Source organism: Gopherus evgoodei, chromosome 2, assembly GCF_007399415.2.
Source record: "Gopherus evgoodei ecotype Sinaloan lineage chromosome 2, rGopEvg1_v1.p, whole genome shotgun sequence".
NCBI classification, from domain to species: domain Eukaryota; kingdom Metazoa; phylum Chordata; order Testudines; family Testudinidae; genus Gopherus; species Gopherus evgoodei.
The window spans coordinates 4264993-4291771 of NC_044323.1; positions in this window are offsets into that span (position 1 = coordinate 4264993).

Below are 26779 nucleotides of genomic sequence, written 5' to 3' on the forward strand. Positions count from 1 at the left end.
CTCCCCACCCCCACCCCTACTCCCATCACTGGAATCGTCACGAGGGGCTGCTTAAAAACAGCTACTCCGGCTTTACATCAGCCCAGGATTCCCTTCACCAGGGAAATCACAGCTGTATCTTTTAAAATCACTTTGTACTAGGCCAGTAATGCGAAATGACATCTGTGGGGCCCTTGGTATGTTTATTTCTGATCTGCCTCCATTTCTCCCCCCTACGTAGGAACGTACAGAGCTTTTGCCATGGTGTTGATTTTTTCAGATGGCTCGTGCACATTCCCAAAATGTGATTCTTCTCTGTCCCTGTAACAGTGTGCAGGAAGAAAAAGAAATGTTGGAAATAACACCCAAGTCCTTGTCTGTGGAAAATTGTTTTTTAATGGAAGTGTGAAATAAAAGTCGTCTTGAGAAAAAAGGGGGTAGAGAAGAGGTTGGCCTAGGCAAAGTAGAGGGATGGTCTTGTCATTAAGGCCTGGGCCTAGAGGCCTAGGCCTCAGAAGACTTGGGTTCAAATCCTAAATCTGCTACTGACTTCTTGTGTGGCTTTGGTCATGAGCTCTCCCTAGGCCTCTGTGCTTTATTTGTCAAAATCTGTTTGTCTTGTCTCTGTAGATAGTAAGCTCTTTATGGAGTTCAAGGCTAAATGGGGCCACAAGATCATTGAGTCTGATTTCCTGTATATCACAGGCCATGACATTTCAGTCAGGTACCTGGGTATTGAGACCAATAATGTGTGTTTGGCTCAAATATAACCTCCAGAAAGGTATCTAGTCTGCACTTGAAGACGTCAAGTTACAGAGAATCCACCCCTTGCCTGGGCAGTTTGTCCCAATGGTTAATTACCCTCTCTATTAAAGATGTGTCTTATTTCCCCTTTGAATTTGTCTGGCGTTAGCTTCCAGCTGTTGACTCTTGTTATGATTTTCTTCATGAGATTAAAGAGCCTTTTAGTTCCTGGTATTTTCCCTCGATGAAGGTATTTATACATGACTCAAATTACACCTCTCAGTGTTGTTGATAAGTTCAACAAATCGAGCTCTTTACATATCTAGCTGTAAGACATTTTCTCCAGCCCTGAATCATTTTGGTGGCTCTTTTTTGCACCCTTTCTGATTATTCAAGATACTTTAAAAACAAGTGCACCAGAACTGGATGCCATATTCTGGTATTAGTCTCACTTCTCCAACATACAGAGGTAAAATCACCTCCCTGCTTCTACTATTTTGTTGTTTATATGCCCAGGGATCCAGTAGCCCTTTTTTGACAAAGCACCACATTGAGCGCTCATGTTGAGTTGCTTGTTCACCATGATCCCTACAGACTTTTCAGAGTCACTGCTGTCCAGGATACACTCGCCCCATTCTGTAGGTACGGCCTGCATTCCTTGCTCCTAGATGTCTAACTTTTCATGTGGATGTGTTAAAATGCATTTAGTTTGAATAGACCCAGCGTACCAAGTGATCCAGATCATTCTGTATGACTATCCTGTCCTCAGCATTATTTACCACTCTCCCAATCTTTGTCATCCACAGTTTTTATCAGCCGTCATTTTACTTAAAGATCACTGATTAAAAAAATATGTTGAATTGTATCAGGAACCCCACTAGAAATGCCCACATTCAGTGTGGATTCCTGACTGACAACTACTTTTTGATATGTTTCAGAGTAGCAGCTGTGCTAGTCTGTATCCACAAAAAGAACAGGAGTACTTGTGGCACCTTAGAGACTAACAAATTTATTAGTGCATATTTTGTAGCCCACGAAAGCTTATGCTCAAATAAATTTGTTAATCTCTAAGGTGCCACAAGTACTCCTGGTCTTCTTACTTTTTGATATCTGTCAGTTAGCCAATTCTTAATCCATTTAATGTATTCTCTATTGATGCGATGTAGTGCTATTTTTTTAATTGTTATGGCAAGAGGCTTTACAAACTTCTAAGTATGTGATATCTATGCTGCTACCTTTATTAGTCAAACTTGTAATCTCCTCAAAGGATGAAATCGGGTTTGACAAGACCTGTTTTCCATAAAACCACATTGACTGGCATTAATTATATGCCAGGTCTTTAACTCTTTATCAACTAAATCCCACATCAGATGTTTTACTATTGTGCCTGGTACTAATGTCAGGCAAACTAGCCTATAATTACCTGGTTCATCACGCTTGCCCTCTTGGACTATTGGCATAACATTAGCACTCTTCCAGTCTTCTGGAATTTCTCTCGTAGACCAAGATTTATTAAAACTGAACATCCCAACTGATCAGAGATCTATTTAGATACCACTTTTAGGATTTGTGGGTTCACGTTATCTAGGTCTGCTGATTTTAAAATGTTTATTCCTAAGAGATGTTATCTAACATCCTCCTCAGTTGCTAATGGACTGGAAAGTACTTCATTGTCCTCATGTGATACAAAAATATCATCCTGCAACTTTCAAAATACAGAACAGAAATATTCATTGAACACTTCTGCCTTTTCTGCACCATTATTGACAGTTTCACCATCTCCATCTAGTAATGGGCCTCTACCATTGCCAGGATTTCTTTTGTTCCTAATATACTTAATAAGGAGATGGGCTATTGTTTTTTTTTGTTTTTTTTGTCTTTAGCCTTGATAGCCATGGATTTTTTTCTCGGATGACCTTAGCTTTCCTTATCAATTTTCTGCTCTTCAAAACTTCTAATTAATATCAATTGCTATCGTTCTTTCCATTTGTTATATATTGCTTTTTTATTTCTAATTGCTGCCTTCACTTTTCCACTGAACCAAGATGAGCTTTTAGCCGACGCTGTACCATCTCTTGATGGTTGAATTGGAATAAACCTCTTTGCTGTCTCCAGGTTCTCTAAACTCAGTGTTTCCAATCACCCTCCCCCCCCCCACCATAGTAGTGTAGCAAAGAATTTCTGCATAGAAATATAGGAATTATAATATGGGATCAGCCCATTGGTGCATTTAGTCTGGGATATTGACTTCAGTAGTGACCCATACCAGCTGATGTAAGATAAGGTAAGATTAAAAAAATCTAAGATGGGTGTTGGTTTATGCCTTGAAGCATGAGGGGTTTATGTCTAATCTAACTGTGGATGGTTCCTATTATTCCTATAACTGCCAATCCCATTAAACTCTTGGTCTCAGTGATATCTTGTGGCAATGAGTTCCACAGGCTAACAGCATAACCAATAATAAAAGCGATTATGTCCTTTATCAAAATCAATCCAGGTCCATTTCTCTTGTGGCTAACTTTCCAAAGGGGCTGTTATTGCCATGCTCAGATCATTTGGGGTATCATACCAATATTCTTGGGTCAGAGCCGCTCTTGCTGTCCCTCCACGGTAGCCAATGAGGTTGCACCAAGGATGAATTTAGCACTCTGCCAGCATTACAGGCCAGATCCTGGGTGAAATTTAATGACCTGTGATATACAGAGGACTAGATGATCTAATGATCCCTTCTTGCCTGAAGTTCTGTGACTCCTCAGTTGGCTCCAGTAACTCTATGAAGCACTTGGTTCTGCCGTCCCAAGGGACAGTTTACCGGCCTTGGGTGATGCAGCAAGGGAAACATTTCCAGATCTGTCTCCTTTATTTATTTCCTTTCTCAGCACACCCTAGCCAAAGGGAACGGCACGAAGGTCAGCAGCAGTGTGCACACGCACAGCTGCGCACACACTATCTGGCAGGTAGGTGTCACTTTTGTATATTTGCTAACGCTTTAGCACCCAAGTCCTTTTTATAGGGCTTTTTACAGCAGGGAAAACGCCAGCAAGTTTAGTATGGCATGCCCACTGAACAGGCCCAGTGTTTGAGACGGAACCTTTTTTGTGTACATTTTCCCCCTCTCTGCTCCCACTGATTCTAATCAGCTAGTGGATCCCTTAGCATATCTCTGCAACCGGGCCTAGGAAAGAAGTTTCTTGGGCTGAAGATAGACACAGGTAGTATTGTAGTGGCATGCATGCATTGCCTTCTAATAGCCAGGGCATGCTCTACTGATTTTGCCTCCCCAAGAAGCGTGCCGAATTGCCGCCACAGATTGTGGGGGTAGTCTGTGCACTGTTAGGGCGGCACGTGTGTTTCCGGAGCAGCAGCAATTCATCAGTATCTTCTGTTTTCAGCCGGAAGACAGAAGCTGCACCGCCGCGGACAGCTGAACATAGAAGCTGCCACTGAATTGCTGCCGCCGCGGAAACGCGTGTGCCGCCCTAACGGCACATGGACTGCCCCTGCCATCCGCGGTGGCAATTCGGTGCTCTGCTTAGGGGCAAAAACACAGGGACTGCTGCCCCTTGCAGATTGCTGCCCCAAGCACCTGCTTGGAACGCTGGTGCCTGGAGCCGGCCCTGCTAATAGCTAACCCACAGAGGAGATTGGAAACTTACTACTCCTTCTAGCTAAGAGAGATCACCTTTCGTTTAAGTGGCAAAGTCAAGTATTTTTGAACTGAAAAGATCAAGTTTATGGTCCCAAGTTTCCATAGGTGTGTGATTGACCTAGCAATAATTACGTTTCTTAGCAGCATTTGGATTCAATACAGAACCATAATCCTAAAAATCCACAAGGGAAAGTGTTGATTAATTCATCCTTACTCCCAGAGCAGGATTGTTCCCTGCAGTAACTTTTCCAGTGTTCTGTCCTCCTCAGCTATATAAATGTCATAAGGAAAAGGGATTGATCCTTTTTCAAAGAGATTGTTCTAGCAGATGGAACAAACAAAACATTTTCCTGTTAATCAGCCTAAATTGCCCTGTGACAACCTGGAACCCCAATACTCCCCACTGTTAGGTAATTAGAATATGTTTTGTACAAAGCGTGCCTTGTGGGTTATCATTCTAAAAGTCTGGATCTGCTAGACAGTAATATTTTATTAGATTATGTGTGCTATCGTGGTATGTGAAGTTATGAAGTTTGGCTATGTATTTGTTACTGAAACATGTGAGGCTGAAAACCTCCACCAGCAGCCTTTCAGGCCCAACAGTAAAAAGGGCAAACAATGTTGATGGCTTATTGAGGACATGCACACAAGCACAAGGATTACCCCAGGAACTGTGTACAATAGAAACCTCTCAGAGATAGCACTACACAATGGGAACTGTTTGACCCAGGTCACAGCAAAACAGCTTTCCAGCAAGTGGGAAGACGATATAAAAGGGGCACAATTACATCATGGGGTGACCTCACTCTCCGTACAACACCACCCTTGGAAACACTTGAGGGACAAGGACTGAACTGTGGGAAGTGATGGTCCTAGGCTAAAGGGATTTTTAGCCCGTGTTTGAAAACCTGGGAAAGCCAAGGCAGCTTGTGCTGTAAGAATCTGCCAGGCTGTTTATCACTCAGGGTGAGCATTCAACTGTTCATATCCTACCTATCTAGTGTGTTAAGCTCAGTTTGTGGTTTTGTTTATTTACTAAGGTAATCTGCTTTGATCTGTTTGCTATCACTTAAAATCTATCTTTTGTAGTTATTAAACTTTTTTGTTAGGTCTAAAATTAGTGGGTGGAAATTATGATTTGGGGCAGAAAGCGGTTGCATCTCTCTCTCCACTTTGAGGGAGGAGGCAAATTTTATGAGAGTATGCTGTACAGTTCCCTGTGCAGCACAAGAGGGTATAATTTTGGGGTTACAATCCAGAGGGGGGTGCATGCCTTAGCAACTGGGAAGTGCCTTAACTGAGCCTTCCCATGCAGAACTAATCTCAGCATCTGTGTGAGAAGGTGCAGCTGGGTGTGTCCATATCTGTGTGTATGCTGGCGAAAGAGCAAACTCAGAGAGCTTGGCAACTTATCACAGCACCACAGTGTGAAAGGGAGCCTAGGCTGGTGGGTCAGGCAGGCTCAGTGGTACCCCAGTTCCAAGTGGCCCAGTTCCGGTTTCGGGGGGAACCTGGCCACATAACCTTTGATCAACTTCATTCCTGTTACTACAGCTACAAACTTTGGAACATCCTCAGCAGTTCTTCTTTCTCTGGAAATGCACAGTTCTTCCATGCAGCAGGAAGCTACATGGTCTGGCTTCCGACCTGTCTGCTGCCTCAATTTCTCTCTCTCCAGTGCTCAACCACTGGCTTCCAGCACTTTGAAAGTTGCTGATGTGATTTAGCCCTCTGGGTAAGTTATGGACGTCAAGAGTCTGATGATAAATCCAGACAGAAACACAAATCCCAGATCTTCCACCCCAGGCTCATTCCAGGCAAACCTCCTGATGGGTCAGCAGCATAGAGGGAACCCAAACCGATATTCACACTCTACGAGGGACCCTAAATAACTTGACTCTCTATGTGAGCTACCCTGTCTCTCCTTCCCAGGTCATCCTCCAACCTTCTAGCCTCCCTCCACACTGAGCACAGACTGCCCTCATATGTCCCAGCAAGCCTGGATCCTAGAGCCATGGTCCCTTTGTCCCAGGACACATGCTCATTCCCTTTGCCTGGGGAGAGGGGCTAAGCTTAGCACTTCTGCAGCTGAGCCCCAATCACCGAAGAGGCCAGCTTGCCTTGCGACAGCGGCCACAGATTTTGCTGAATTAGCAGACTAACCATTTATGATTTCATAGGGTCCCCATAGCGAGCACCTGCCAAGTGTTTACATTAGAAATAAAAGCAGCTCCCTCCCTCCCCCGCCTGTCGCTCAATTTGTTTGTAAGTTGTTTTGCGTGCATGTGCCTGAAGGACTTGTGGAGGGAAACATAAAATCGATAGATTAGATAGGCATTTAGTTGTGAATGCCAGGATTATACTTACCTCTTGTGGCAATGAGTTCCACAGTCTAGGAACAGTGCCTGTGAAATTCCTATCTTCTCTGATCATAAGTCTTGCTTACTGGCTGAGGGTTTTATTCTTCCAGTGGAATACAGACGTACTGGTCACAGGTAGCTAGATCCCTTCCCATAGAGGGACAAAAATTGGACTCTGTGCTGCCGAAGACCAGGAGCAGCTGAAGGACCCGCTACTGAAGAGCCGAAAACCTGGAGCACCACTGGGTGAGTAAAAATTAAAAAGGCGCCACTTTTCTGCTCAGTGGGAGCGGCCGCCCTCCCTATTCCCTCCCCCAGCTGCACTACTGCTCTGTAGTAGGGAGCCAATTCACAGAGTAGAGCACCAACAAGATGTACTAATGGTGACATGTATGGCTGAGCAAGTGGGCTGCTGTGTCTTGTACCATTTGGAGCTTTCTCAGAGCATGTGACTGCACTGCTAGACAAAGTGAGTTCAAATTGCAGGATTTAGGTCCTCAGCACCGTGGCCAGGTCTATATCCGATGGCAGGGGTGCTGTTTTATGGCCCAGCAGCTATGGACAGGGGTGTTTTCTGAGACATATCTACTTGGGCATCCCATAGCTGTGAGGAGTCCAAAGGGATGAAGATTTTCTTAAAAAGGCAGATGCCCTCCTCATAGCAGATGTGATAGAGGAAGTGATTTCTTCAAAGTACTCCTCTCTTCCTATCAGCTTCCTGTGTGGAATCACATCCTCTGAAGCATCTGGTGGTGTCCGCTGCCAGAGAGAGGATATGAAACAAAATGGACCTCAGGTCTGATCAAATCTGGCAGTTCCTCTAATTGCTACAATAACTATTAGAGGTAATCGAGTCACTAAGGACCATTGTCTGCATGTGGTCAAGTACAGCATGCTCAGGGCATGCTTCCCAGTAACTCCAGACACATTCCCTTACTGCTGTTGTGGCAATCTTGGCTTTTTGACAGAGCCTTTCCATATGAATTCTCAATTTAGCAGCAAGTTCACCAATTCTACTGGCCCCTTAGGATGACTTATATAGTGGATATACAGTTGCACCATCTCAGAAAAAGATATATTAGAATTGGAAAAGGGACAGAGAAGGGCAACAAAATTGATTCGAGGTATCAGCTGTCATACAAGGAGAGATTCAAAAGGCTGGGATTGTTCAGCTTAGAAAAGAGATGACTAAGGGTGGATATGACAGAGGTCTATAAATCCATGAAAAATGTGGAGAAAGTGAATAAGGAAGTAATATTTACCCCTTCACATCACACAAGAACCAGGGGTCATTCAATGAAATTAATTGGAAGCAGGTTTAAAACAAACAAAGGGCAGTACTTCTTCACACAATGCAGCATCAACCTGTGGAACTCATTGCCAGGAGATGTTGTGAAGGCCAAAAGTATAACTGGGTTCTAAAAAGAATTAGATACATTCATGGAGCAAGGTCCATTGATGGATCAATGTTAGCCAGAATGGTCAGGGATGCAACCCCATGCTTTAGGTGTCCCTAAACTGCTGACGGCTAGAAGCTAGGACTAGATGACAGGGGATGGATCACTCGATGACTGCCCTATTCTGTTCATTCCCTCTGAAACACCTGGCATTGGCCACTGTTGGTAGACAGGATACTGGGCTGGATGGACCTTTGTTCTGACCCAGTATGGCCATTCTTATGTTCTTATGTAGGATCCCCTGGGAGGCTAATATGAGGGGGAAAGGAGTCCAGGATTGCTGGCTGTATTTTAAAGAAGCTTTATTGAAGGCACAGAACAAATCATCCCGATGTGCAGAAAGAATAGCAAATATGGCAGGCGACCAGCTTGGCTTAACAGTGAGCTTAAACTCAAAAAGTAAGCTTAGAAGAAGTGGAAATTTGGACAGACGACTAGGGAGGAGTATAAAAATATTGCTAGAGCATGCAGGGGTGTGATCAGGAAGGCCAAGGCACAACTGGAGTTGCAGCTAGCAAGGTGAAGGATAACAAGAAGGGTTTCTACATGTATGTTAGCAACAAGAAGAAGGTCAGGGAAAGTGTGGGACTCTTACTGAATGGAGGAGGCAACATAGTGACAGATGATGTGGAAAAAGCTGAAGTACTCAATGCTTTTCTTGCCTCAGTCTTCACAGACAAGATCAGCTCCCAGAGTGCTGCACCGGGTAACACAGTATGGGGAGGAGGTGAGCAGCCCTCAGTGGTGGAAGAACAGGCTAAGGACTATTTAGAAAAGCTGGACGTGCACAAGTCCATGGGTCCAGATCTGATGCGTCCAAGGGAGCTGAAGAAGTTGGCTGATATGATTGCAGAGCCATTGGCCATTATCTCTGAAAATTCATGGTGATCGGGGGAGGTCCTGGAAGACTGGAAAAAGGCAAATATAGTGCCCATATTTAAAAAAGAGAAGAAAGAGACCCGGGGAACAACAGACTGGTCAGCTTCACTTCAGTCCCTGGAAAAATCATGGAGCAGGTCCTCAAGGAATCCATTCTGAAGCACTTAGAGGAGAGGAAAATGATTAGGAACAGTCAACATAGATTCACCAAGGGCAAGTCATGCTTGACCAACCTGATTGCCTTCTATGATGAGATAAAACTGGCTCTGTGGATATGGGGAAAGCGGTGGATGTGATATATCTTGACTTTAGCAAAGCTTTTGATACGGTCTCCCACAGTATTCTTGCCAGCAAGTTAAAAAAGTATGGCTTGGATGAATGGCTTATAAGGTGGATAGAAAGCTGGTAGATTGTCTGGCTCAATGGGTAGTGATCAACAGCTCAATGTCTGGTTGGCAGCTGGTATCAAGCAAAAGTTCCCCAGGGGTCTGTCCTGGGGCCAGTTTTGTTCAAGATCTTCATTAATGATTTGGATGATGGGATGTATTGCACCCTCAGCAAGTTCACAGATGACACTAAAATGGTTGGAGAGGTAAACACACAGGAGAGTAGGGATAGGGTCCAGAGTGACCTAGACAAATTAGAGGATTGAGCCAAAGGAAATCTGACGAGGTTCAGCAACGACAAGTGCAGAGTCCTGCATTTAGGAAGGAAGTATCCCATGCACTGCTACAGACTGGGGACCGATTGGCTAAGCAGCAGTTCTGCAGAAAAGGACTTGAGGATTACAGTGTATGAAAAATTGGATATGAGTCAGCAGTGTGCCCTTGTTGCCAAGAAGACCAACGGTATATTGGGCTGCATTAGTAGGAACATTGCCAGCAGATCGAGGGAAGTGATTGTTCCCCTCTGTTCGGCACTGGTGAGGCCTCATATGGAATATTGTGTCCAGTTTTGGTCCCCCCACTACAAAAGGGATGTGGACAAATTGGAGAGAGTCCAGCGGAGGGCAACAAAAATGATTAGGGGGCTGGAGCACATGACTTATGAGGAGAGGCTGAGGGAACTGGGATTGTTTAGTCTGCAGAAGAGAAGAATGAGGTGGGATTTGATAGCTACTTTCAACTACCTGAAAGGGGGTTCCAAAGAGGAAGGATCTAGACTGTTCTCAGTGGTACTTGATGACAGAACAAGGAGTAATGGTCTCAAGTTGCAGTGGGGGAGGTCTAGGTTGGATATTAGGAAACACTATTTCACTAGGAGGGTGGTGAAGCACTGGAACGGGTGGTGGTAGAATCTTCATCCTTAGAGGTTTTTAAGGTCAGGCTTGACAAAGCTCTGGCTGGGATGATTCAGTTGGGGATTGGTCCTGCTTTGAGCAGGGGGTTGGACTTGATGACCTCCTGAGGTCCCTTCCACCCCTGATATTCTATTGTCAGCTCTTTGAGGCAGGGCCAATCTTTTTATTGTGTTTGTAAAGCACCAGTGGGGTCCTTATCCATGACTATCTTCTATGAGAATACAAACAATCAGTAATAATAATAATAACCAGTTTCTCACATCACTTCTTCTTAGTGCAAACTCCTCCTGCTCTCCCATTAAGGTAAATACTGGCCGCAAGGGTGCTGCTGGCTCAGAGATGGGATTTTTATCTCTTAGCTCCAGAGGGGATGAATGCAGCTTGTGATCTGTACAAGATACAGAGGAGCTGCAGGCCCGGTGTAAGGCGCTGCATCTGAAGTTGAAGCTCTTATTCTGGTTTTACTGGGGCAAAAAGGACTTCAAGGGGAGTTCTGCCTGACCAAAGCCATTTGGATTTGACCCGCAGCCATAAATCACAGCATTAAAAAAGGGTGAGCCTGTCTATACGGGTGCAGTAGAGAGAAAACGTCCTTGGCACTTCCTGAGCCATCCCCCTTAGGCACTTACTGTCCCTTTCCATCATGGGAGTTATGTACATGGATTATGGAGAGGACAAATGCCTGACTGTCTTTTTTTTAAAAAATGTATTTTTGTATGAAATATTTACACATATCATCCTTTTACATCAAAATGTGGAAGGGTGGTTAAAAAACATACAATACCTCATTTTCCTTTCATGTAACTTCCTTCCCTCCGGCTGTGTACAGTGTCAGCATGAATTTATCACATCGCTGGTTTCAGAGCACAAGACAAGGCATTTGCATAAGGGTGATATCTGAAGAGTAACTTCCGTCCAGCTCTTCCAGCAACCCAGCCACAGATGTGGTGAGGTTTCCTGGAAGGAGGAGAGGCAGATATTGCCAGGAATTCTTAATGGTACAGGCCTAGTCCAACCCCCCCGAAGATGGCAGAAGCCGCACACGTTATTGAAAATCAAACCACTTTTTTTAGGTGCTTATGTAGAGACATACTTCCCTTATTTTAGGTGCTTATGTATGAAAAACGTGGGCCCAGTCCTGCTCTTACTGAAGTCACTGGGCTCAATGACAGCTGGATTTGGCCCTAAACAAATTGAGCTACCATTTTCCATAGGTTTTGCCCTACGCTATCTGAATTGATTAGGGATTCTGCCTGAATCTAGCTACCTGTTTCTAGAGCATCCATCTGTGGGCCATATACAATGTTTAGCAGAATAATACCTAGCTCTTGTATAGCACTTTTCATCTTTAGATGTCAAAGCACTTTGCAAAGGAGGTCATCTCATTAACTCCATTTACAGATTGGGGAAACTGAGGCACGGGGAGAGACGCGACTTGCCCAAGCTCACTAAGCAGGCTAGGAATTGAGCCATACCAGGCTATACTGCCTGCCACAGTATCATCGTGCTCTGTAATAGGTCTGTCCCTTTCTTCCAGGCTTGGGAGCATCTTTAAAATTGTCCATGTGTTCAACAAATGTATTCCCTATTGCCTCGTCTCTATATCATCCTAGAGAGGGATTAGCATCTATACAGCCATGTTTCATTGCACTGCGTTGCCGCTATATCACATTGCTAACTCCCATCTGACGAGCAATCCCCTATGACCCCAAGTCTTCCAGCATCATTGCTTCCTGAGCTCAGCCCCCTGCTGAGGGTACGTGTTCTGAAGCGTCCCCCTTCATGTGTGGAATTCGCATTCTTCCTAGCTGAATCTCACTTGGCTCTTTCCTGTCCCTGCACTTTTCAAGCCTATGCACTACTGACTTCTGCACGCTTTGGGGCTTGTACACTTATCCCCTAATAGAGATTCTCCTTTTGCGCCAGTGGCTGGGGTCTGTGCTTTGGGGACAGCAGAATGGGGCTCTGTATTTATCCTCGGAACACTCCTTGGAGACAGGGAATAATAATACCTAGCTCTTGTATAGGGCTTTCATCTTTCAATCTCAAAGCACTTTGCAAAGGAGGTTGTCTCGTTATCCCCATTTTACTGATGGGGAACTGAGTCATGGGGAGGCGAAGGCTCATATCCTGGATGTTAGGAGCCTAAATGCCTTTGAGGATCTGAACTTTAGTGACTTGGAAGCCTGTGAAGGGGCGGGGAACTGAACCCAGTTCTCCCAAGTCTAACCTCTTGCTCCATTCATTAAGTTTTGTTTGGGAATTTCATTAACTTGCTGTTTACTCGCTCTTATCTAGCACCAATCCCTGCAGCGCCCTCCTACGCCCTCCCCCTCCACAGCTTGGTATGTTGCCACATATTATCTGTTACTTGGCATCCGCCTTAGCTGAGCAACAGGCCAAAGGAAGAGCAAAGGGACAGAGCTGGGAGAGGGGTTATGTTGTTTCACTCTGTGTGACAGGAGCTAGGCTGCTGCGTGATCACGAGACGGAGGCCTCGTAGGGTTCCCGGTTTAAAGAAGGACCTGAGGAGCCGTTCCTCGTAACTGGCTGCAGCAAACAATCTTTCCCCAGTGCAGTCAATGGTAGCGGCTCAGAGACTATGCTGATGGGACTTACCAGAGGACTTTCTAGGTCCCCTATGACACATTTAGGGCTATGTAGAGGTGTGGACTCACCCCCTCGGCACCTCCTGCTGGTGACGTCCAGGAATTAGCTCATTCCAGCTCCAGAGCGCCCTCTGTAGGCCGGTGATCCGCCTGTTCTCTGGCCCCAGAGTCCTTCCCTGGATCCCGGGGCTCCTTTAACTGGGGTGCTGCCCCCTGGCAGTAACCCCTTTCTCTCAGGGTCTCCCCTCCCCAGGGAACTCCCACCCACTATCTCTATCTCACCTCAGTCTTGGCACTTAGCCCCCGTTCCCTGGGGCAGACTGCAGCATCAGCCACTCATCACAGGCAAAGGGGTTTGGACCTGCTGCCTTGGCCTAACTGTGGGCTGTCCCTTTGCAACCCCAGTACCCAGTCGGCCTTGCCCTAGGCCTGCAGCCTCGGGACGCGGGGGGGGGGGCGTTTCCAGGCCGGAGCTCCCCAAATCCCCTTGCCTTCCCCTAGCCCTGCTCCACCTTAGGTACCCAGGTACACTCCCTAGCAGCCAGGACCTTCTCCCTCTGAACACAGAAAGAGAGTGAGACTGCTTCAGCCCTGCAGTCCCTTTATAGGGCCAGCTGAGTCTGTTTGGGTAGTGGCCAGAGCTGTGGCTGTTTCCCCACTCAGCCTGGGCTGTTCCCCCAGCCTGCCAGCCCTCTCCCAGGGCTGGAGCGGGTCACCACCCTGCTACAGACTAGTTGTATGGAGGAAGCCTCTGATCACTCTTGTGTTCTGCATACTGGGGGCAGACAGAGTTAACCCCAGTTACCCCCAACTCAAATTACTCTTGAGGCTGAGTTAGGGTGACCAGATAGCAAGTCTGAAAAATTGAGACGGGGGGTGGGAGGGTAATAGGAGCCAATATAAGAAAAAGACTCAAAAATCAGGACTGTCCCTATAAAATCGGGACAGCTGGTCACCCTAGACTGAGTCCTGATAGTGACAGGCCAGGGTCACACAACAAATTAAACCCATATCTCATGAGTGTTAATCTATATCTTAACTACAAAGCCATCCTGCTTCTCTGAGTTCCTTCCTATTTCTCTGTTCTTTTAAACCCTGTCTGTACCCACATAAGCAAATGTCAGGTCGGCTATAAAGAGAGGCTTTTTACAGCAATCCATCTATCGTGCCGAGAACTGGAGATTTTAGGGCTTAGGCCGAAAAGGGCAGCACAAATTCATTTTCTGTGCATTGCCCTGATTTGGCTAATAGAGCAATTAAAATGCAAATAAGGGAGAGATGTTATCCTCTGTGAACCAGAGAACTTTAGAGACCACTGCAGAACTAAAGTGGGAATTTGCCTGCATTTGTTCTGCAAATATAGTGACTTCAACCAAGGCTTGTGGAGATTTTCACCTTCCTATGAGGCATCAGTTAGTGCAGAGGTGGGCAAACTATGGGCCGCGGGCCACATCCGGCCAGCGGGCCTCGCCGGCCGGGCCCCTGAACTAGACCCCAGCCCCTCCCCTGCTTTTCCCTCTCCTCTGCACGCTCAATCCGTGCACTATTAGGCTAATTTAGTGATCTAATGAAACTCCAGACTGTATCAAATTGGGAGGTGCTGTGAAATCAGAGCTCAAGAAAAATGATCCAAAGGGACGAAAGAGAATGGCGATATGAGCGGACAGTCGCAAAATGAGATACAGATTCAGAGAAACCCAACATGAATGCATGTGAGGGGAAGCCAATCTGAAACACACTCATTGTGGAGGATGTATGTGGAAGAAAGTCCTCCTGAAAATGACCTGGGCTAAAAAATGATTTCAATAGGGCCTTGCAATACAAATATAGCAGCAATAAAAGGAAAAGAAAGTGTGATTCTAGGTGGCCTGCACAGACTTTTTGCTTTCTTTCTTTCCACCACCTCCAATTAAGTCCCACTTTCAGGAAAACGTATAGGTCAACATGGGTTTATTACATGAGTCAACGTGAGAACATAATGTGGTTCAACGTGGGATGACTGAGAAAAGGCTATACTTCTAGGGCCTACGCCAAAGCCCTTTGATGTCAGTGGAAAGACTCCTATTAACTTCAGTGCACTTTGGGTCAGGGCCCAAATGAAGAGAGGTACTGTAAAAAGGGGTGGGGCAACTGGCTCCTTGTATATACAAGAGTTTTCTAAGAAACGGAAGTAATTAACTGCAGAAATCTGAGACTCTCTGGGAACTAGACCTGGAAAGCAATTTCGAATTGGAGGATTGGATTCATATTTGGAGAACAGCCCCCAAAACCAGTTAAGCTAAAACTAGTTGTTTTTTAAGATTATACCCTGCTTTCATCTGACCCCAGTAACATTGGCCAGGTTTGCACAGAACTGCAGCAGAAGCCAGAGGACATGGATGTATTCATTACGGCAAATTTAGCCAGGGGGTTCAGACACTGAGCCACATCCTCAGCTGGTGTAAAGAGGTACAGCTCCTATGAAGACAAAGGAGCTATGATAGTTTACACCAGCTGAGGATCTGCCCCATAACATTGTTTGTAAATTATTGGAAACAGAAGCTCCTGAAACCTGGAGTTAGGATGACAGGGCTGGGCAAATCTAAGAGCTGAGGAGACATGAAAGCAAAGGGAGACAGATTTTTAGTCCTGGTGTTAACAACCATCCAGCCAAGGTTGATTCCCGTGCAGAAAGAGTGGCTCATGTTACTGGCGGACGCTCTGGAAAAAGGATCTGGTCTCACACTCCTTTTTATGAGGTAGAGAAGGAATATGTGAAGTGTATTATGGAATGGTTAAAGAAATTAAATCAATTCCAGGTTTCTGGCGGACACAGAAGCCGGTTCATGGGATTTAGCCATACCGTAAGTACCTTGCTTTTGGATAAACAATTCCCAGCAGCCAAGTCCCCGCAATCAGTTCTGTGTGCACTGCAGGGGTCTGTCCATGTGAAGCACATTGAAGAGTTGGAGACTAAATAACTTTTTCTCTCGCAGACTGTACACGTCACAGCTCATTGTCTTCTCAGATTGCTTCCAGGTCATGAATAATTCACTGAGTTTGAAAGTAGAGCTGGATGTAAGTCCCAGAAGGCTTGTGGCACTTTGTCCTCCTCTACTGGCAGCTAGACCCACTAGCGATTGATGAGCCTGCTACAGGCATGGCTAAGAGAGAGGTGTCTTGAAGCTCACGTGTTAAGCTCTAGAGGTCCCAGGTTTGATGGCAACAATGAGCAGGTCTGTCGGCATTACACTTGAATGACTCAAGGCACTGTTAAGTCATGCCTAAACTCTTAAGGCCAGCTCTTTTCAGTGGATGAATACAATGGAATTACACTGATTTACATCAGCTGGGGATCCGCTCCCCTGGATTTTGTGCCAAGATTTTCAAAAATAGGTACCAACAACCAGGACCGGATTAATGCCAGGGTTTTAGGGGCTGCAGCTGAGGACCTCAGGCTAAGGGGGGCCCCGCAAAAACAAATCTATAATTATACACAATTCAGTGGTCACCTACCCATCGATTGCAATTGACTGGTCAATCCTGGAGCCTCCGCCAGTCAATCGTGATCTCCAGGATGCTAAAAGTTCAGTGACGCAGCAGGGCTCAGGCAGGCTGCCTGCATGCTGTGGCCCCACACTGCTCCTGGAAGCAGCCAGCTGCTGGCACGTCTCTGCATCCCTGGCGGGGGGAGGAGGGAGGAGGTGGCTCCGCGTGCTGTCCCTGCCCCCAGCCCTGTCCCTGCAGCTCCCATTGGCCAGGAACCGGCCAATGGGAGCTGCGAGGGCAGCACTTGCGGGCATGGGCCGCACATGGAGACATGCTGTCCCCCTCCTCTTGGGGCTACAGAGACGTGCCAGCAGCCGGCTGCTTATGGGAGCGGCGTGGGGCTATGACAGGCAGGCAGCCTGCCTGAGCCCTGCTGCGCCACCAGTCAGGAGCCCTCCCGTGGTAAGTGCCTCCCGGCTGGAGCCTACACCTTGCACCCCCTCTCACACCCCAATCCCCTGTGCCAGGTCAGAATCCCCTCCTGCACCAAACTCCCTCCCACAGCCTGCACCCCTCACCCTCTCCTGCACCCCAACATTCTGCCCCGGCCTGGAGCCCCCTCCTGCACCCAAACTCCCTTCCAGAAAGAAACTAATATAACAGCGGTTCTAAGGTAAGAAGTTGGAGATTTGGAATTAACTATATTCTATTTGTTTTAAGACTGAAATGTAACCACAGAATGGCTTTATGTTAATTAGAAGGCAAGTTTAGTATAACATTAATAACCTCAATGCCATAATTGTGATCATTTTGTTTTAAATTAGGGAAAAGACTTGTATACTGGGGCCCCAAAAAATCTAATAGCCACAGGCACACAAGAGAGTTAATCTGGCCCTGGCAACAACATAGGCTTTTCAATCCATATTTTGGGACAAACGCAGTCTTTGAAGGAGGACAATGAAGCAGCATTCACCTAACCTGTTGCTTTCACCATTTCAGCCCTCTCTGTGCACCCTTCTCCTGGCTTCCCCTTCTCGATCGCACCCACCAGAAGATGCTCGTCTTGTTCCGTGTTCTGGGTAATAATGGGAGAGGACACCATGTTTCTAAAACTATTTACAGAGGTAGTGCACCCACAGCTAGCATTCCAGCCATGTGTGCACACAGACTGGCTTCCTGATGCCTCCTCCAACTCTTCCGGCCTGCAACCTGTCCTCCTCCCTCTAAATTCCATGAAGGTGGCTACATTCTTTATTTTCGAGGTCCTTCATCGCCTATCCCGACCCTTGCTATAAGCTCTCATTCGCTGCCAAGATGTCGAGACTCACTTCCAATTGGCCCTTGGTGCCAGCCTCCATCGCCTACTTGTTACATTTTCAAACAAGCACAAATTATTATTCCTTCATGCTTGGGAGGAGCTCTCCCTAGACAGCTACATATCTACTTCATTGTCTTCTTTCAAACTCTCCTTTGCCATGAAGCCTACAAAAAACTTGGAAATAGCTAGAATTCTGGTGTACTGAGATCTCTGCCTATCATGCTGACCCATGCTGTCTCGTTATTTTCTTGTACTGCCCCCTTTGACTGTATGCAGCTGTTGTCTCTTGGCTTGTGCAGCTATTTGCGTGCATAGTGATGCATGTACACAAATGAAGACCAAATCTGAGGACATTCTGGACTTATATTCCAGAGGTTTTCAAACTGTGGTGGGGTGTGCCCTGCGAGGAGGGCATGGAGGAACGTTCGGGGGTGAGTGGCGACCCGAGGAGGTTTGGACTTCAGGCTGACATGCCTGGGCTTCAGGAGGGAACACCACCTCCACCCTCTGGCTCACCTCTTTTTGTTTGGGGAGATGCAACCAAAAATTGTAACTCAAAGGGGAGGGAGGAGACTCAGATGAAAGAGTTTGAAAACCACAGTTACAGCCACATGAAGCAGATAGAGCAGTTTCTGAGTCTAATCTGAAAGACGCCCACACTGTTGGCTGTGTGGGTTTTAATGAATCTACTCACTTGATGATGACCTGTTCTGTTCATTCCCTCTGGCATTGGCCACTGTCGGAAGACAGGATACTGAGCTAGATGGACCTTTGGTCTGACCCAGTATGACCCGTCTTATGTTCTTACTCCAGAATGATAAAGGGATGAGGAACTAATTCCTCCTTATATCCAAGCATTGTTCTTATAGTGACTAGAAGTCAACAGCTTCTTATCATGTCCCCATTACCATGGTGCCTGAGCTCCTCACAATCTTTGTGTATTTAGCCTCACAACATCCCTCCTGGGTTCGGGAAGCACTATCCTCCCTATTTTTTTTTTATTTTTGTGGACAGATGGGGAACTGAAGCAAGAGGGATCCTGAAAGGAATTTAGGGACCTGCTTCCCTTTTCAATCAATGGGAGATAGTCACCTAAGTAGCTCTGGGCCTAAGTGACTAGCCCAAGTTCACACAGAAAGGCCGTGGTGGAGCAGGGAACTGAAACCAGGTCTAATGAGTGTTAGGCTAGTGATCTAGCCACTGCACCAGTCATCATAGGCACTGATTCCATGGGTGCTCCTAGCACCCACTGGCAGCCAGCTCCTTTCCTTCCCCCCAGCGTCTCCTGCCTGCCGGCGGCTCTGCTGATCAATTCCTCCCACTCACTCCCAGTGCCTCCCACCCGCCACCCTCACCTTTTTCTGCAGCGTGCAGGAGGTGTTGGGGAGAAGGAGAGGAGTGGGGATGGGATGCACTTGGGGGAGGGGGTGGAACTGGGCGGGAAGAGGTGGGGTGGGGGCCTGGAGGAAGGGGTGGTGTAGGGGCAGGGCCTTGGGAAGAGTGGGGGTGGGAAGAGGTGGGGTTGACATTGAGGCTTGGGGGAAGGGATGGAGTGGGGTCAGTGCCTGGGGTGGAGTGGGGGTGGGAAGAGGTGGGGCTGGGGTTGGGGCTTGGGGGAAGGGGTGGTGTGGGGGCAGGGCCTGGGGCGGAGTGGGGGTGGGAAGAGGTGGGGCCGGGGTTGGGGCTTGGGAAAGGAGTGAAGTGAGGGCAGGGCCTGGGGCGGAGTGGGGGTGGGAAGAGGTGGGGCTGGGGTTGGGGCTTGGGGGAAGGAGTGAAGTGAGGGCAGGGCCTGGGGCGGAGTGGGGGTGGGAAGAGGTGGGGCTGGGGTTGGGGCTTGGGCGAAGGGGTGGAGTGGGGACAGGGCCTGGGGCGGAGTGGGGGTGGGAAGAGGTGGGGCTGGGGTTGGGGCTTGGGGGAAGGCGTGGAGTGGGGGCAGGGCCTGGGGCGGAGTGGGGGTGGGAAGAGGCAGGGCTGAGCTTGGGGCTTGGGGGAAGGGGTGAAGTGGGGACAGGACCTGGGGTGAGCTAAGAGTTGAGAACCCCCCTGGGCAAGAAGGAGGCCGGTGCCTGTGCCAGCTCTCTTCTTGATGCAAAGATTAGGAACCTGTTGGCCCAGGAAATCAGTCTTTCCAAAACTGGGACTAAGACCAATACGCTGCTTTCTCTCTGGCATCCACTTCCATTGTGCTAAACCCCTGTGTCAAGGTGGATATGATACATGGCCCTTCAAGCACACCAGAGATGTGCTTCATGAGTAGCTTCTATTGTGTTGAATGCATCATCTTTTATTCCCCACCCCACTTTGCATTTCCAAGGAGAAATTCTGCCCTCACACACACACAGATACACACCCTTGTACAGCAAGGGCCCCTGGTAGTCCCACAGAACTGCACTCGCAATTTCCACCAGAGTCAGTTTCTGAGGCCCCAGAGATTTGGCTCACAGAGCATAAAACTGGTCGAGGCTTATTACAAATGACTGATGTTCCGACTGCAAGCAGTCTCTTTCCCCTCCTAGAGCTGGTTTTGATTAAGAAGCAATGTAGGCCGCGTCAGAACTCAGCAACTTGGCCTCAACTCCCCATTTTACCATGGCCACGGGCTGCCTCCTTTCCTGGCTGTTCTCTTGCCTTTCGGCATCTCACTCACTGAAGCCTTTCCCTTCCGAATGGCACAGCCCCTGTTGCGTATTTTGGCACTGTGCTTCCATGTCCACCTTGGAAACCATATGACTGAATGTGCAGGGCCAGATCACTGGGCCAGGGCTGAGGTGGGAAAGGGAGGAAGATGTGAGGATGAAAAGATGGCTTCTAATCTTGCTGCAGGTGGAGCCTCCTGTGCTAAATTAAAGTGGATTGTCTGAGAACAGCCCCTGATGGCCAAAACAGTATTGTATCCTGGTCGCAAACTCCTATGCAGGAGTAAAGGCGCAAGGAAGAGTAGGAGTGTCAGAAACTTTGCTGTTTCAATGGGGTGATCCCTCCTGGCTTTCCGGCTGGATTCCACCAGCTGCGCAGCATATCAAAGCAGCTGCACCACTCCAGTGAATCTGGCCCTTTATCTTCTGTCCAAGAAGGGCTTTTACATAATACCATCAGACTGTCAAACTCGCTGTCCTTCCGCTGGTTAATTTCCTTATGATATAAATAAAAGCCGGGCTCTGCAATGTGTCCAGAAATCTGCCTTCAGGCTCCTATCTATATTGTTTTAATGGATTGCTGAGTTTTTGATTTATTATTCCAAACGCTGGGCCAATACAAATGTTTCCTTTCTTTTAACGTCTCAGAGATTTGTAATCTGCCTCCAAATGATATTCCATTCTGACCACAACAATGAGGCAGCAATAAATTACACGTGGACTCCAAATCGAGTCACTAATAGATGTGGTTGCTTGTGCTTTGATGTTGTTGATGTGACTCACAACCCAGCCTTTATCTGACAGTGAGAACTGCAGCTCACAATTGTCACCCAGAGCTGCAAAAAAGCCAGCAGAGATTTTCTTTCCTTTCAGTGGCAAATGATAGTGCGATTACTTCCCATTGCATTGTACTAACAACCGAAGTGCTCTAATTCCAACATTGGGGGGCATGTTATCCCACAAGGTAGGAAATTGTTGCCATTGCTGGGAACACGTGATCTTTGCTGGGAACAGGATAATCTGCACTCCAGAAGGATAGGCAGTGGAGTGCTAGATTTCTCAGTTTGGCTAAAACCAACGGAAACATCTTCGTGGCAGCGGCTAATGGAATTTTTCACCATCTGATGTTCAGAGCTTTTGGGTAAAATTGTCCCCAGTATGGAGATCTAGCAGCAGGCCCATGCACCATTTAAGGCCCACTTTCATGCCTGTTTTGGGGCATTAGGAAAGGTGTAACCGGCACATAGGCCTTATGCTGACTCTTGGCGTGGGGGTGAATTTCACCCTATGTCAGTGTTGTGGGGTACAACAGGACCAATGCAGTCACTATTTGGTTGTTTTCTTAAACCACCAGCTCAGCTTCTGGAGAGAAGTAGTCACATAATCTCAGCAGCTTTCTCTGTTGTTTTTTTTTTAAAGAGAGTTTCTAGCCCTTGTGGTTGCAGAGAAGAGCCTTAAAGGCTCAAAATTCAATTTTGACCAGTCTGAATAAAAATCAGTTCCTTCCAATTAACCAAGTCTCACTTTCTTGATATTTGTGACATCCTTATCCTGCTGACCATAGGGTCTTCCAAGCAGGGTAGACAAGAAGTGAATTTCCATTGTCAAAAGCAACCAGGAAAAAGAAAAATCTTCAACTACCAATCCCACTTCCTCCTCCTATGCTTTTCAGGCCTATTGTTTATGTCATACAGAAACAAAACATAAAAGGCATTGACCCATTTTCATCTCCTTTGCAGATCATCTCTATAGATTTCAGTGGGTTAGTCCAAGCTAATACACAGACCACCTCTTGCTCTGTGCCACAAAGCCACCACTGCAGTCCTAGATGCCCTGAAGCTGATGGTCCTCAGTGGGAAGGGAATAGATAACCTCACACCCAATTCAGTGGTTCAGGCCCATCTCCAAGTATTATCCCTACTTTGCAAACAGGAAATTTGCCCAAGCAGTAGACGGAACCAAGGCCAGAAGCAGGCTGAGATCTCAGAAGGTCTGTGTTTAGACAATTACACCATACCTCTCCTCACACTGGATTAAGGTGACCACCTGGACAGTATTTGACCAGCCTGGCTGTTTTTTTGTTGTTGTTTTTTAATGGATATGCCAGTTGCCAGAAAAATAATTTAATCTGTCAGGGTTTTTTTATGTGAGTGTAAAGATTTGCATTATTATCACAATACACTGGGAGGTCTCACGTTAAAAGTTTCTGCATCCAGCTAGAGATGCTGCAGTGTCCCCACTGTTTAAGCGGTAACAGATCAACACTGTTGAAAATACAGCATCTGCTTGCCCACCAACAAGCAAATGCATGGTGTGTATGTGAGAGAGTTTAGAGTCACATGAGAGTGAGCCGATGGGCACTGTTATCAATCTCATCTATTTGTGTTCTCTCTCTAGATACTATAAGTGGCTGTTGAAGGGGTTGGGGCATGGAGTTGCCTTATGGTTGGGATTGGGGCAGTTTTGCCAGTGGGAAAGGTGCTGGTTTCTTTGCATTTCAAACTGGTAACCTTACACTGGATAAGGTGGTGAGATGCAGGGAGAATGTTCCAGAGGGACCTTTTTTAGATCCCTTTAATTGCAAATAGTGGACTAGATTGCAATTTGGCCTACAAGCCTGCACAGTGGCGTAAGACCTTGCTTGCAGTCCTGCATGGTCTACCCAGGCCTTGGATACAGGTGCATAGGCTGTATCCAATAAACAGGCTTTATCATTTGCTCACTGTCCAAATAAGGTGGGTGAGGAGTGGAGGACCTTAAGCTCCACCCTGGTGCTCACTGGTTAGAGAAGCTGAGCCAACACTTGACTATTGGAGTAATAACATACTGCTGGTATAGAGTGTGAGCCTCTTACATCTGGTGAGCAGCCCCGTTGAAGTCAATCACAGAACCTCAGGAGGTCCTCTAGTCCAACCTGCTGCTCAGGGCAGGACCAATCCCCAGACAGATTTTTACCCCAATTCCCTAAATGGCCCCCTCAAGGATTAAACTCACATCTGTGGATTTAGCAGGTCACTGAGCTCTCCCTCCCACCCTCAATAGAAAATAAGCACCCAGTAGGGGTGAGTGATTCATCATCTGGCCCTAAATTACTACCAGCATGGAGCAAGGCGGAACAGAGTTTCAGAGAGTGGGTCTGAGTCACAGGACTTCATGGGGAGATGCAGTTGACTCATAATTCCTTGCTCAGGGCTGGGCCTAAAGACACAGTCTAGCCCAGCCAGACTGGTGGTAAGGTCTCTCCCCTAGGAAACCAGTTTCTGCTCTTCCTGCCCCAGTCCTAGCCCATCTCTTGTTTAAACCTGGTCCCGAAGGTGAATGACTCATGATACTGCAGTTCCGTTATAGAAATTAGAATTCATACAAACAGCAATGACTGAAAGCAGCCATCTACCAGACAGGACAGTGTTAACAGTGGAGTCAGTCACCCAGCAGTGACTCAAAATGCAGACAGCACAGAAAGGAAAGGTCTCATCCTGCCACATGCTGCTGCGAGGCAAATAGAAATATGATCCATTGGAATGACGGGGCACATATCAACACGCTGCATTGAAGGGTGCTGGCTGTACAGTGTAGGGATGCTGTTATGAAGGAGAGGAACACATCCCTTTTTACAGAGGGTGAGGGGGAGCTAGAGCTTTCGCCATCCTATTAACAGGTGCTAGTTACAGGTTGTGAATTTCAAAGCAGAATGAAATGTCTAATTGAACACCAACTATTATGAGACAAATTTTCAAACGCGGGGGTCTAAACTGGGCACACACAGACCAGATTCCAATCTTAGGTGCCTTCTTAGAGCTAGATTCTGGCACCTTTGTCCTCAAACTGGTCCCTTAATTTCAGTGGGGCTACTAGCAGAATCATAGAAGATTAGGGTTGGAAGAGACCTCAGGAGGTCATCTAGTCCAACCCCCTGATCAAAGCAGGACCAACTCCAACTAATCAATTAGTCATCAATGTAAAGGCATCAGAAGCTGGTCAAGTTTGCACAGAATCAGCAGTCCTGGATCCTGATGGGGCTTCTGAGGTCTACATTAATAATGAACGATTAGTGTGTCACTTTGAGCAGCCAGATACAGGATTTAAGAGCATTGTATTAGGTGCCCTCTTTTGATTTGATTTTCAAAAGTTCAGGCACGGAAATGCCTGTGCCTCTGTGCATTGAATTTTAACATGCAGCTGTTATGCAGCTAAATGGCCACTTACACTTTTAAATCCCTGGTCTGCACTTGCTTTTTGCAGTAATTACATATGTACATTACAGCCACAATTTTCAAGTGTGGTTTTGTGCTTGCAATTGCTAGTGTGAGTCTTTTATCTTGTGTTCTGTAGCTAAACTTTAGGTAGTGTTTTCCCCATGAATTGAAATAAACGTGGCGGGGAAGAGGAGAGTGTTCAAATTTATGGGGAGGTGAAAGCCAAAGGGAGTGAAACCATAAGGACGAAGGTGGGCTGTATGGCACCATAGTAAAAACTGAAAAATGTCTCAAGACCATTTTATTAGATTTAGCTCATGTTTTAAAATCATCACAAGTTAAAGTTGGCTACTCAAGCCTACCATGAAGCACTATATCTACATCCTTCTTGGTTTCTTGTTGTAATTTTGCACAACTCTATTAATGAACTTCTAGAATGCATTGCGTTCATCTTTGCTGGCTTTTCTTGAGTCCAGTACATCCAGTCCTTCATGATATGCTCATGATTAGGCAGAAGGTGACTTCTTTCAGAACACAAAATTCTATTCAATGAGGAAGAAGAACACTCAACTGTAGCTGTTGTGACTGGGAGTAGAAAGAGATGAATTCCTACTTCTTTCATCCCAGGAAACATAGCACAAAGATCGGGTCGAACCACTAGTGATTATAAAGAAGAAATTGAAGTAAAATCTTCATTTGTTCATCATATGATATTCCACACTGTGTTCAAAATTCTCTATTCTGTCCTGATCACATGGCAGCCCCTTTGCAGGGAGTGCCTCACTCCACTCAACGGGCCGATGTTTTATAAGACAGGCATCTGTAAAAGCTACACAGAGGTTGAGTAGAATCCAGAAGTCGCTGTTGTAGATTTGTGAGAATCAAGCCTCTGTACTTTTTCAGCTGGTTTAACAAACACTTGTCCTCTTCACTTAAGGAGTCAATATAAATGCCTTCATTAGCCAACTTCTATACTGAAGTCTTTGCTTCTTCCAGCATGTTTTCAATGGATATCCCTCTGATTGGCCCAAGTGTAGCTTCTATGGCTGGACAAAGATCTACTACTGTTGTACCAGATCCCTGGGTGGCATTGTTTAGTGACCCAAGTGGTTTCAATAGTAGACTTACGAGAGAGAGAATGGCAGTTGTCTTCTCTGAACTCACTAGCAAAAGCAGTCCAACTGCCTCACTACTTAGATCCGTCCCATCTTGGTAGAGATGCCAGTAATAACGGTTGCCATAATTTAAAGTCAATAGCCAAGGATCACTCATGAGAGAGCCAACAGGTTTTCCTACTTTGGACTAATTTAAACATCATTCCCAGTGTATCTTTTTATTTTTTCCGAGACGTTCAATCATTTTTGACTCTTGCTGAAAAAAGAGCCACATTTATGTCTTTTTAAATGTCTTTTGAAGATTATGCAGCTCATACTACTGTAGTTGCAGTAGATGGCCTCTTCAGGGTGTATAGGAGAGATCAGGGTTACACTTTTTTCTGAACAAAGCTTGTACTCCACTATGTCTTCCAGAGACGTTTGCAGCTCCATCAAAGGCACAAGCAGCCATCTGTTTGGAATTCAACTGACAAGCATTTAATTTTTCTAAGATGTGGGTTGTCACAGATGCAGTGGATGTATCTTCCATAACCTGAACAGCTAGAAATGCATCTATTCACCTACCACTGACATCAAGATAATGTACACAATCAGTTAATATTTGATGCCCATTTGTATGTACATGTTTTGAATGTGGTGAGAGAGTGCTTCACTTTTTCAACTGCTGAGTCTTTCGCTGTTGCACCACATGCTTCTAACTAGTCACCTGAGTTTCTTGCAGAAAGATAGTGAGCATTTGCCGGTTTTGTTCAGAACCAGTGTGCAACTTCAGGATTAACAAATGGCAATGCACTTAACATTGGCCTACAGTATGCTTAAATAGAAAGTATGATGCAGGAGCTATTTTTTTTCACATAAACTGCATGCCTAGCTATGTTTGTTCACATAAACACTACCTAGTATTTAGCTGTGTCTCCAGCATTCTTAACAGCCTCATTAAGTACTTCTAAAACTGGCTTTGACAGTGACTGGCTTATAAAGCTTTCTGCATGATGATGCAGTCCAGAGGCTTGGTGTTTTGCAGCCTTATCATGTAGTTTGTCATCACTGGCTTTGCTGATTGGTCTGG